At 29.5% G+C, this 14207-nt stretch overlaps 1 protein-coding gene across 2 annotated transcripts in view; it reads left to right on the plus strand.

Moving 5' to 3' along the window:
* Positions 1 to 14207, plus strand: part of LOC143191556 (zinc finger protein 1) — a 749575-nt gene that overhangs the window by 649689 nt on the left and 85679 nt on the right. The gene's annotated exons all lie outside the window — the stretch shown is intronic.

Here is a 14207-nt window from a genome sequence, read left to right on the forward strand (position 1 = left end):
GTCTCCAAGAAACTGATCCATCGCGATATCCCCTTAGAACCCATAACGAGTGTGATTCGAAGTGTTAGTGCGAAGTACTCTGAAAGACTGTTAGTGCATCCCAGTTCACTCGCCAAATAGTTAAATGTGCACAATGATAGTAAACTGCGTAGGCTCAAACGCAAACTATCATACGAACTGATTAATAGACATATAGAGTGTCATATAATTATCTCTAGAATACTTTAGAATAGTATATAGAATAAGTTAGGATAGACTTTAGAATAAGTTAGAATAGTATCTAGAATATGATTTAGATTATTAGTTTGTACAGCAGATCACTTACTGAAGCGATCTTCCCCATGTCAGGATATTGTATAACGGAAATCATAGAATAATAATTATTTCCCACGAGCAGATTGTTGAAGTTCTAAGAGACTAATAAAAAAATTACATTATACGTCTAGTAATCTTCTATCGTGCTACTTAATCGATAATTACGGACTCTTTCTGCATTATGTGTACGTCGACCAATAGGTTCTGTTCGTCCTCGAAGACGTCATTATTGCGATGATTGTTTAAGTTGAAATATATTTTCTTTAATTCTTGGAATCTCATCGCAGCCACCTACTGGGTCTAATTGTAAATATAAACCATTCTTGAATATACACTAAAATATTGAATAAACACACAAACACCCAAATTTATCAAAATCGGTCCAAATATTTAGGACGAGTTCAGCTACATACAGATGGACTTCAGAAGTTCTTAAAAATATACATACATAGAAATATCTATACATAGAACATGCTATACATAGAAAAATGTATCACTAAAACTTCAAAAAAGGTAATAAAAAAGATATATATATATATATATATATATATATATATATATATATATATATATATACTAAATAATTCCATCAATATACTATTTTGAGCTTCATTATTATTATTTTAGTACTTCTTACTGTTTGACATAACTACAGAAAAATAAGCTTTTACAAATATACAATATAGAAAATTATATCACTAAAACTACAAAGAGGATAATAAATTGAATACCTCAATAATAAGGGGCTTAAAAAACAGCAGTCTTACTTTTAATGATTATAACCCTTAAAAAAGTATCCTGGGGGTTGATAAAAGAAAGATGAATGTTGAAACTGATCACCTAAAGACGGTTAAAACCGAAACCATTGTCCTCGAAACTCTCGTCCACAAAACCGATGGGAATTAAGAAAGCAAAAACACATGGTGTATAAACGTTGCCGCTACCCACCCTTTCCTTGGCGGAAAAATTAATTTGAAAATATAACGACGCGATAGGGTAAAGAGCAGATTAAGACATCCAATTAGAAAAGCGCAAACGACTAATTTCGACAATAGTATCGTCGCATCCATATAATTATGCACACTTTTAATGGGGTGCCATTGTAAAGTAGGAATGTTCGTTCGAATGGAGATGGTGCAATAATCTCAATTAAAAATGTCACGTCGCCGAAAACAATGGCGGACGGCGGGCGCCGCCGCTCTTCTCCACGGTCGTCGGAGTGAAATTGATAATTAATGTTGTGTTTATAATAGCCGAATTGAGGAATTAAAAATTGTACCTATTCAAGCCTCGGTGCTAATTACGAGGACGAATTACAGTGGACGCAGGGAGGCGTGCATAACGCGCGGAGGAAATAAAAAGAACGCCGGACGAGGAGATAAGAAATATTGCCTGGTCGCTGAAAATTAAGAGTGGGATTTGCTGATGCTCACTGTTCCAGGTCGTGGACTCGATGCCATCCCGAATCCGCTATTGCGAGTAACTTTATTAATTACCAGTATTTATAGATACTCTTCGGTCGTGAATTTCTTTCCGGCGCGTATTTGTTTCCTTGTTGGATGATATATTGTGATGAAAATAATTTGGGTTTGTTTGTCTACGGTTTTTTAACACGAGTGTTCACTACAGACGAGACATGGTTACACTATTACACTCCCAAACGCAAGATGTCGTCTAAAGAGTGGTGGAATAAGGAGGAAGGGGCGTCAGTCAAAGAGAAGGCAACCAGATCCGCGGGTAAGGTTCTGTGTACGGTGTTCTGGGACCGGCGGGGCGTGCTGTACGTCGATTTCCTGCGTACCCAACGTACCATTAATGCTGCATACTACTCTAACATTCTGAATACACACGTGAAACCCGCTTATCGCTCAAAACGGAAGAACATTCCAAAAGGTGTAATTCACAAAGTGCGATTCTTCTCCATTATAACGCGCGCCCTCATACCGCGTATATAAACAAACCCAGCAGGTAGACCTGCAGGTTAAGAGTTTAGCTCGCACGGCTACTTGCTATACACACCATTGCCTTTGCAGATAGCGTGCTGCATGTGGGATGACCGCTGGAACCGCCGTCCAAAATCCAGGTATACGGCTTTCTAGCGCCAAAAATAGAACAGAACAATCTGAGTTTTGGTCGAATTATCACCTGCGCGACAAGCGGTGTCGTCTGCATAAAATACTGTACTCGATTTCTTTCCTAGAGGAAATTGCGTCACCAATCGTTACCTGAAAGGACATTTCTTCCAAATTATTCACTCATATTAATCTTACTAGATCATCCGGAAAAACTAGTTATTTTGGCTTTGAAATGTATTAAAAATAATTAAATTAAATTAATGAATGTTTAGAGTGTTCAGTACTACTTTTTCTGCGAGTTTGAAGCTACATCCTAATAAAGGTTTATATCCTAATGCTAATAATTACCTGAGAGAGTAATATGGTCGGAAGCAACTAAATACAAGTATATAATTAAAATTAGTATTAAATCGTATTAAGTGCAAGACTTGTGAGCATAAATAGTTGCGTCATTGTTAAGAATATACACGAGCATTTGATTGGAATGTATGTGGAGGGAATATATACAAGGATACCAACTGTTTTACATATGCTATGGCAAATTCGTTAGGGGATTGCAGTGTAGTTAATGTACAGTGCAGTACGTAGAGGAGATGTAGAGGCTTTCTAGTCTTGGAAATTGCCAATATTGAATCATATTCCCATATTTAGAATGTTTAATTGAAGTGAATAACTAAGCTGTTAATATTCAATCTAAACTTATTCACAATTCCATCAATTCTAAATTTCTTCTCCAATGTGTCTGACCGAGTTCATCCAAACCAAAGGATTTATTAAACATTCCTGTTTTTACCATGAAGAACAACAGATCTGCAATGAATTATTACTAAATGTTATGACTAATAAACCTAATCTATTTTTATTCCAACGTCTACACTTGTCCATCAACTTTTGTTATCTTAACACTATTTTTATTACCATCTTGCCATGAGTGGCCCAAAGTCCCATTCTAAAATATCCAAGTCTCATTCAAATACAAAGTGGCTGTGTCCATACTAATATTCAGTACAACTGCAATACGCTGTAAAGTGTTTTCAATAAAAACTGCAGCAACTTAATATATAACATTAAAAATGCTTACATCTCTAACATATATTGACTGGCAAAAGGGAGGTTCCTGTTCGAAATAACTGATTAAATGCAATTTGTTCTGTCTGGATTCGACATTTTCGACAACTATTTGAAATGTATCAAAAAAGCAAAGCATCAAAACATAGTTTTGTGGTTGATTCTAAAACGAATTTACAAATTGCGGCAGGCAATTTATTAAACATCTTGATGACGTGAGATCATTGTTAGTTTGAATAGACTATACATTAATATGATTTAAAGGAAAAAAATATTTTGATGCTCTCTTCGGAAACATGATTGCGTTCGAAGGAAACATTCGAGGCGAATTCTCTATCCTGTTCCATTTAAATTTAAAGTTCGCTCTACCAGTCGTTTCCTTTTTAATACCTTCTGAAAATACATTACCCGGACTCACGACACAACAAAAGGAACTTTCCACTTTTTACTATTTAAAGTTTCTTAAAATTCTCCATCTCGCGGAGCCATAGGAGCAGCACCGCGGCGCAAAAATAGACGAAGAATAACTCCGGAGCGGAAATTTTCCGCCTTCAATTAGATCTAATTAAATTTCAGATATTATGTCCCGCCATTTTTTTTCCTCTCTTACTTCTTCCTCCTCTTCTTCTAGTTCTTCACCGCCGAGAAGGAGGAACTGCATTCCAAACACCGGACGATGGCGACGGCTCCTCCATCGGGTTGTTTTATTTTTTTCTCTCCTCCTCCTCACTACGAAAAGGTAATTAAATAAACGGATGAGGAATTTGTTAATTAAAACTTTAAAAATTAGTTGAGGAGTAGTACAAATTGTTTGTTTTCGTTTTATAAATTGGAAACGTTTAATTTGACGTTCGAGGAGAAAGGAACTCTTGAAGAAAGAGTTATTTGAAAAAATATCCTTTCGACGGTTCCGAGCTTTTTTAATAACCACGGGAGATTTATTCTAACGGGTTAAATGAAAAGAAAACGTTAATTAATTATACTCGGAGATCGTTCCCGGCTCCGTTTGTTCCCACTAGGTCCTGATCATTTCTGGAAAAGTTTTTTTTAACGGAGTGAAACGAAATTGCCTCCATAATGATTTTAAGTTCGGTCACCATTAACTTTCAGCTGTTAGTTGACGTTCCGACGTATCGAACACAAAAAGTAAGGATTAAGTTATATGTAATTAAAAAGATAATAATTCAAACTGCAGTCATAAGTTGTATTTAAGTCATAGAATAATAGAATTAAAATTATCTTGTTTTAATTTGTAATTAGGCTTAAATAATTCATAGAATAGGTGTTTGCATATCTTCTGATCAATATTTGACTTTAAAAATGCATTTATTAAGAAAAATTGCTATGTTACCTATTAATGAATATATTTTCTATTTTCTACAACTTTTTGATCAGAACAAGTGCTAACCAAATGGCGCTAAGTCTCGTGGATACGCTAGAATACGCTAAATTTCAGGTAACGATGGAATAGTGCGCTTATGCGCCAAATATTTGCGCTCATCCTTTCCCCACCTACAGTGTATAATCGGCCATTTTAAAATTAACCGTTGGTGGATTGAAAACAAATAACCTAGAACCTATAGATTTAAAAAATAATGATTGAATTAAAATTCTGTGTTGCCTTTACAAGTTTATAACAATAATAATTAAATTGTTGTGTTATTCTTAGTATTGTAACATACATTGGTTTTAAAATATGGAAGAACAAAGGTATGTACGGAATCTAAGGTTAAGTTTTATAATGTTAAAATATCCAAACAGCTTCAATTTTGTTTATAGTGAGAATAATAAGCGCCAAACTTGTAGCAAAACATTTTGGACATTAAGTAAAAATCAACATATGCCAACATGTTACCCAAGTATAGCTACAGATTTCACAACGATAACAAGAAACAGAGAAAACAATTATTCTTTTTATTGAAATAAAAACGTTGCAAAGGGTATAACAGAAATAATATACAATTGTACTAGAAATAATGTTAAAGGTAATTATAACTTTCATACACATTTTGCTGTAATTAACCATCCATTCACTTTAGGTCAGTAAATGTACAATACGTCAATTAAAAGAAAATCAGTTCAGTAGTCGATTCATTACTGGGGTTTGTCCATCAAAAATAGTAGACAGAGCTGATGAAAGTTAAATTTTAAAAATCTTAAAAATTAGATAGGATTTTGCAGAATGCAAGAGTAGTGCGATAGTTTGCAAAGTCTCCAGAAACATCAACAATTACGGAGACGTAGTTACTAGTTACACATTTCTGTATGCAGTTTAAGGCGAATTTTGAAAACTGATTTGAAAATGTTCCCGTACAAAATTCAAGTAGTCCAAAAAGTGTTACCGAGAGATCGAGATCAACGAATTGAGTACAGTAATGCAATTCTGAGGCTGTCTAGTGGAATTGAAGACTTTTCGTCTAAACTGATAATGAGCGATGAAGCCCATTTTCTTCTCAATGGCCACGTCAGTAAACAGAACAGTCGGTTTTGGGAAACACAGAATCCCCAATTAATTCAAAAACATAATTGCATCCACTAAAAACAAGTTTATGGTGTGGCATTCATGCTGGAAACATCATTGGTCCCTATTTTTTCACTAAAATGACCAAGATGAAGAACAACGACTAGAGGACATGTGATTTCAACAACATGGGGCTACAGCATACCCAGCCCGTTCAACAATTCAATCATTGATGACATTTTGGCACGAATATTAATTTCATGGCGATTCAACATCTTAAAGGCAATATCCGTCACTAAATTGAAGATATTCAGCCTCAGATGTTGCAGGGTGTCATGCAAAATGCCTTCAAAAGAACCGAAAGTTGCATAACGAATCGCGGTCACCATTTAGCCGATATAATTTTTCAATTATAAGGAAAAAAAATGTAAAGGCCAAATTAATTTTTACGAAACCCAAACTTACTTATCTTTTCTTTGAGCAAAGTTATTGGCAATCAAAATGGTAACAGGGCTTTTGCTCCACATTGTACGTTATTAGATCTTCATGTTTATTAATTTAATTTTATTAATTTGTTAATTGATAACATACTTTTGAAATGTCTCTGCCAGAACACTTGTTTAACAACTAGAAGCAATTTAGCATTAAGCATGAAACAAATTATAAATATTGAATATATATATATATATATATATATATATATATATATCATTATTTACAAATTCACGACAATGTAAATTTGTAACAAAAATATATAAGAAATACTAAGAATTATAAACATAAAAATATATAAGAACTAAGATCATTCTGTTACACACATAATGATAAATATCTTTAAAATAGGTACAGGATGGATAGAGCTACAAGAAAGTTAATAGAAATGGCAACACTTCATCAAACAGTGATCTTTAGAAAATTATAGAGAAAAAATTTAAATTATAGATATTTAGCATAGTGAAGTTAAATGCCGAAGAATTCTGTGAGACGACGCGTTATCATGATCCGACATGATTCCTTTTCTTGACACTTTACCGAATAGACTAACAATGTTACAGCTACCATTTAGTGATTATCACTTCCCGAAAGTTTCCTTATGTTAACTCCATTTCCTGCTAACATACACTTTCATTCGAATTTCATAATGATATGGACAGATAAAAGATGTTACTTAAAAAAAACAACAATTTTTTCGCATGGTTAACTAGATTTTTTTTCTTAAAATAATTGTAGTGTGACCACCGTAAATGTTATTATCAAGAAATATTAATAGTTTTTCTTTTCTTAATATATATCGAATTGTGGTATAAAACCCATTCATCGAATTCAATATTTACTCGTTTTTTCAACTGATATCCACAAATCATATATACGAATGTATCGCCTTCTTTGAATCGAAATAATTTTATATGGATACACTCGACGAAACATATCGAACCGTGTAATACACTTGTTTAACAAACTGCCGAAAAGTCCGTACATCAAAAAGTTTCGAGCTGGTAACATATTTATGTTTTCTTTATCGTCTTTAGCATCACCGGCGCAGGAAAATAAATTATATCTCACGACACTCCTTGCGTCAAACATATTTTAAATAGAATTAAGTAAAATATAGCGTTTGGTCACATAAGGTTCATATACATGTAACACCATAATTCATATGGGTACGTATTTTGCAACAAAAGTTTCTTTATATTCGTGTCTATTTTAGTACTTTCAGAAAAATAAAATAAATTAATATCACACCACTGAAGCACCCTTGGGAAAGTTATTAAATTATTTAGTTTTAATACATTGTTTTTGTGAAAATGTATCAGATGATAAATGAAGTATAATTAAAATTTACTAATATACGCCATGTTACGATTTAATTATTCACTTAGGCTATCAAGAAAAGTGTTGTTCTTTCTTCGAAAAATATTTGGTGTATGCCACAAACGTCATCAAAATTATAAAATTTATTTATTGGGATAAGTCCCAATTATAACTGAATAAATCAACTATTTTAGAAAATTGACCTACTTGATTTTAACTATATCTTTCAGTCGTTCTTTCCAGAAATTCTCCACTCAGTTCACTCACAGTTTTCTAGAACTAGGCTTTATTATTATTTAGGAGATTTCAGACAACAGCATTCAATATTATCTGTGTTTAAATTGTGTATATTTAAACATGTGCGACAATGTTTAAATTCAGTATATCAGTAAAATGTCATTGATTTTACTAGCACAGGGTCTCTGTAACGCTTATCAAATCAATTCTGGCTTTCCACAGTATTTTCTCATGAAACTAAAACATATTTAATCAAAACAAAGTTCCTTTCAACGTTTTTAAAGTAACATAAGTTGCACTAAACACACTTTAACATGTAACAGTTGGAATAGCATAAAACTTTGACTCGTATTACTTGAACAGCTACTGTTATCATGCAAAGTCTGCAAAAATTGTTTGGAGTGGAAACTTATTAAAATTAATTAACTTTAATTGGTTTACAGAAATTAAGGCCATAGTTTTTTCACTAACCGCATTCATTTTTATTATGTGTTTTTGATAATTATAAACAAAATATTACGCCACTTTCGGAAAGTTTTTCCTTTTCTTATTGATTCAAAGAAGAATAATTGAGTGTTATTGAAAAATTTAAACATACTCCATTATTAACAACGTTTCAGTACTTGTGATTTCCATACAGTTGTCAATGAGAAATTGGAAAATTAAACCTAAAGAAATAATCATAAATACGATTTTCAAAAGGGATTTTGAAATTAAAAGATGCTGCTCAAAGCTATCAAAAACTTTCACATAGCTTAGCAGTTTATAAATCAAGTATTTTCAGACGTTTCATATAATAGTAAAGTTCTAAAATTCGAAAATGGTTACAGCATGCCTTAAATGAAAATTCTATTTCGAAGTGTTTCACAACATCGTGGTTTTATTACTTGTCAGACAAAAAATCGACAACAACCCATGCGCAAAAATTAATGGGTTAGCCCATAGAAGAGTTATCATCATCGACACCGAAGCGGAATATTCATGATCATAAAGTTTTTCTGTGCATATGATGGTATCAGCAAGATATGCTAAATTGGAATGAAATTGTTACTGCAGATATCTTCCAACGTCAACTGCACAAATTGAACGATTTATTATAGTTAAAAAGAGCGCTTAAGTTGAAGCAATAGCGTGTGAGATAAACAAAATCACATATTGATTCACCATGGCATGATTGGATCGCTGCCAAGCCAAGAGCGTTCTTTCAACAAATTATCACCACTTTTCCAGAAATATATGAATAAGTTGTACGACAATATATTGTGTATTATACTACAAGAACAATATTAATTCGTCATGATAACATTCCTTCACACAAAGCATTAAAAGCCAAATTAATGACGAAATTACCTTTAAAAAATTCGTCAAAATCATGAAAATCTTAGAAAAATATTAAAATGGAAATATATTAAAAATATGAAACTATAACAACAAGTACCACTGTCTATATAAGAAAACAGTAACAACGCTTTGTTGTTTTTTAGCTTTTTCTTCAGAAATCATCGAAAAACTACAAAAGCATTAAAATCGAATCGAATCAGCTATTACTGATTGCGAATGTAATCTTAGATAAAACATTTTTAACAAAAAAAAATTGAACCGGCTTCAAAAAATAAATAAGGAACTCACTAAAAATTAAATAAATAATCAAACTTAGATTTTTAACATAAAAAAAGTTTTAAAATAAAATATAATAATAAATTAATAATACATAATAATCGTTATAATATCTAAATAAAAATAAACAAAAATCTTATTTAACATATCTACTACATGTATTTTATATTCTACTATATGCGCACAATTTAGCTTAATACCTACATAAACCTATTTATCTATTTGCAATATTATTTCAACTACTAACATACTAAGGGATCACTTTAAAGTTGGTGACGAGCCCAAATATTACAAAAATAATAATGTAATTTTATAACATATACAAAAACCGACGTAGTATTAAAGAAACTAAATTTATTAGAAAGTATTAAAATGGAAATATATTAAAAATATGAAACTATAACAACAAGTACCACTGTCTGTATAACAAAACAGTAACAAAGTTTTGTTGTTTTTTAGCATTTTCTTCAGAAATCATCGAAAAACTACAAAAGCATTAAAATCGAAATAGATTAAAACTATAACCATACAGACTGAAAAAGAAAAACTTTGTCTAATCTGCGTTTCTTACAACAATCAGCTATTACTGATTGCGAATGTAATCTTAGATAAAACATTTTTAACAAAAAAAATTGAACAGGCTTCAAAAAATAAATAAGGAACTCACTAAAAATTAAATAAATAATCAAACTTAGATTTTTAACATAAAAAAAGTTTTAAAATAAAATATAATAATAAATGAATAATACATAATAATCGTTATAATATCTAAATAAAAATAAACAAAAATCTTGTTTAACCTATCTACTACATGTATTTTGGATTCTACTATATGCGCACAATTTAGCTTAATACCTACGTAAACCTATTTATCTATTTACAATATTATTTCAACTATTAACATACTAAGGGATCACTTTAAAGTTGGTGACGAGCCCAAATAAAACAAAAATAATAATGTAATTTTATAACATGTACAAAAAATTAAATTACGAACAAAACAAATCTAATTGTTCGTACCGACGTAGTATTAAAGAAACTAAATTTATTAGAAAGTATTAAAATGGAAATGTATTACAAATATGAAACTATAAGCATAGAAAAGAAATCGTTGTCTAATCTGCTTTTCTTTCAACAATCAGCTATTACTGATTACGAATGTAATATTAAATAAAATTTAGCTTAATACCTACGTAAACCTATTTATCTATTTGCTATATTATTTCAACTACTAACATATTAAGGGATCACTTTAAAGATGGTGACGAGCCCAAATATTACAAAAATAATAATGTAATTTTATAACATATACAAAAATTTAAATTACGAACAAAACAAATCTAATTGTTCGTACCGACGTAGTATTAAAGAAACTAAATTTATTAGAAAGTATTAAAATGGAAATATATTAAAAATATGAAACTATAACAACAAGTACCACTGTCTGTATAACAAAACAGTAACAAAGTTTTGTTGTTTTTTAGCATTTTCTTCAGAAATCATCGAAAAACTACAGAAGCATTAAAATCGAAATAGATTAAAACTATAACCATACAGACTGAAAAAGAAAAACTTTGTCTAATCTGCGTTTCTTACAACAATCAGCTATTACTGATTGCGAATGTAATCTTAGATAAAACATTTTTAACAAAAAAAAAATTGAACCGGCTTCAAAAAATAAATAAGGAACTCACTAAAAATTAAATAAATAATCAAACTTAGATTTTTAACATAAAAAAAAGTTTTAAAATAAAATATAATAATAAATGAATAATACATAATAATCGTTATAATATCTAAATAAAAATAAACAAAAATCTTATTTAACATATCTACTACATGTATTTTATATTCTACTATATGCGCACAATTTAGCTTAATACCTACATAAACCTATTTATCTATTTGCAATATTATTTCAACTACTAACATACTAAGGGATCACTTTAAAGTTGGTGACGAGCCCAAATATTACAAAAATAATAATGTAATTTTATAACATATACAAAAACCGACGTAGTATTAAAGAAACTAAATTTATTAGAAAGTATTAAAATGGAAATATATTAAAAATATGAAACTATAACAACAAGTACCACTGTCTGTATAACAAAACAGTAACAAAGTTTTGTTGTTTTTTAGCATTTTCTTCAGAAATCATCGAAAAACTACAAAAGCATTAAAATCGAAATAGATTAAAACTATAACCATACAGACTGAAAAAGAAAAACTTTGTCTAATCTGCGTTTCTTACAACAATCAGCTATTACTGATTGCGAATGTAATCTTAGATAAAACATTTTTAACAAAAAAAATTGAACAGGCTTCAAAAAATAAATAAGGAACTCACTAAAAATTAAATAAATAATCAAACTTAGATTTTTAACATAAAAAAAGTTTTAAAATAAAATATAATAATAAATGAATAATACATAATAATCGTTATAATATCTAAATAAAAATAAACAAAAATCTTGTTTAACCTATCTACTACATGTATTTTGGATTCTACTATATGCGCACAATTTAGCTTAATACCTACGTAAACCTATTTATCTATTTACAATATTATTTCAACTACTAACGTACTAAGGGATCACTTTAAAGTTGGTGACGAGCCCAAATAATACAAAAATAATATTGTAATTTTATAACATATAAAAAAACCGACGTAGTATTAAAGAAACTAAATTCATTAGAAAGTATTAAAATGGAAATATATTAAAAATATGAAACTATAACAAGTACCACTGTCTGTATAACAAAACAGTAACAAAGTTTTGTTGTTTTTTAGCATTTTCTTCAGAAATCATCGAAAAATTACAAAAGCATTAAAATCGAAATAGATTAAAACTATAACCATGCAGACTGAAAAAGAAAAACTTTGTCTAATCTGCGTTTCTTACAACAATCAGCTATTACTGATTGCGAATGTAATCTTAGATAAAACATTTTTAACAAAAAAAATTGAACCGGCTTCAAAAAATAAATAAGGAACTCACTAAAGATTAAATAAATAATCAAACTTTTAAATTTTTAACATAAAAAAAGTTTTAAAATAAAATATAATAATAAATGAATAATACATAATAATCGTTATAATATCTAAATAAAAATAAACAAAAATCTTGTTTAACCTATCTACTACATGTATTTTGGATTCTACTATATGCGCACAATTTAGCTTAATACCTACGTAAACCTATTTATCTATTTACAATATTATTTCAACTACTAACGTACTAAGGGATCACTTTAAAGTTGGTGACGAGCCCAAATAATACAAAAATAATATTGTAATTTTATAACATATACAAAAACCGACGTAGTATTAAAGAAACTAAATTCATTAGAAAGTATTAAAATGGAAATATATTAAAAATATGAAACTGTAACAAGTACCACTGTCTGTATAACAAAACAGTAACAAAGTTTTGTTGTTTTTTAGCATTTTCTTCAGAAATCGTCGAAAAATTACAAAAGCATTAAAATCGAAATAGATTAAAACTATAACCATGCAGACTGAAAAAGAAAAACTTTGTCTAATCTGCGTTTCTTACAACAATCAGCTATTACTGATTGCGAATGTAATCTTAGATAAAACATTTTTAACAAAAAAAATTGAACCGGCTTCAAAAAATAAATAAGGAACTCACTAAAGATTAAATAAATAATCAAACTTTTAAATTTTTAACATAAAAAAAGTTTTAAAATAAAATATAATAATAAATGAATAATACATAATAATCGTTATAATATCTAAATAAAAATAAACAAAAATCTTGTTTAACCTATCTACTACATGTATTTTGGATTCTACTATATGCGCACAATTTAGCTTAATACCTACGTAAACCTATTTATCTATTTACAATATTATTTCAACTATTAACATACTAAGGGATCACTTTAAAGTTGGTGACGAGCCCAAATAATACAAAAATAATAATGTAATTTTATAACATGTACAAAAAATTAAATTACGAACAAAACAAATCTAATTGTTCGTACCGACGTAGTATTAAAGAAACTAAATTTATTAGAAAGTATTAAAATGGAAATGTATTACAAATATGAAACTATAAGCATAGAAAAGAAATCGTTGTCTAATCTGCTTTTCTTTCAACAATCAGCTATTACTGATTACGAATGTAATATTAAATAAAACATTTTTAACAAAACAAATTGAACCGGCTTCAAAAAATAAATAAGGAAGTCACTAAAAATTAAATAAATAATCAACTAAAATAAATAACCTATTTATCTATTTACAATATTATTTCAACTACAAACATACTAAGGAATCACTTTAAAGTTGGTGACGAGCCCAAATAATACAAAAATAATAATGTAATTTTATAACATATACAAAAATTTAAATTACGAACAAAACAAATCTAATTGTTCGTACCGACGTAGTATTAAAGAAACTAAATTTATTAGAAAGTATTAAAATGGAAATGTATTACAAATATGAAACTATAAGCATAGAAAAGAAATCGTTGTCTAATCTGCTTTTCTTTCAACAATCAGCTATTACTGATTACGAATGTAATATTAAATAAAACATTTTTAACAAAAAAAATTGAACCGGCTTCAAAAAATAAATAAGGAAGTCACTA

The sequence above is a fragment of the Rhynchophorus ferrugineus genome, unplaced genomic scaffold (genome assembly GCF_030347505.1).
Source record: "Rhynchophorus ferrugineus isolate W39M unplaced genomic scaffold, kcgeb_rfMv2 rfM2, whole genome shotgun sequence".
Taxonomy (NCBI): domain Eukaryota; kingdom Metazoa; phylum Arthropoda; class Insecta; order Coleoptera; family Curculionidae; genus Rhynchophorus; species Rhynchophorus ferrugineus.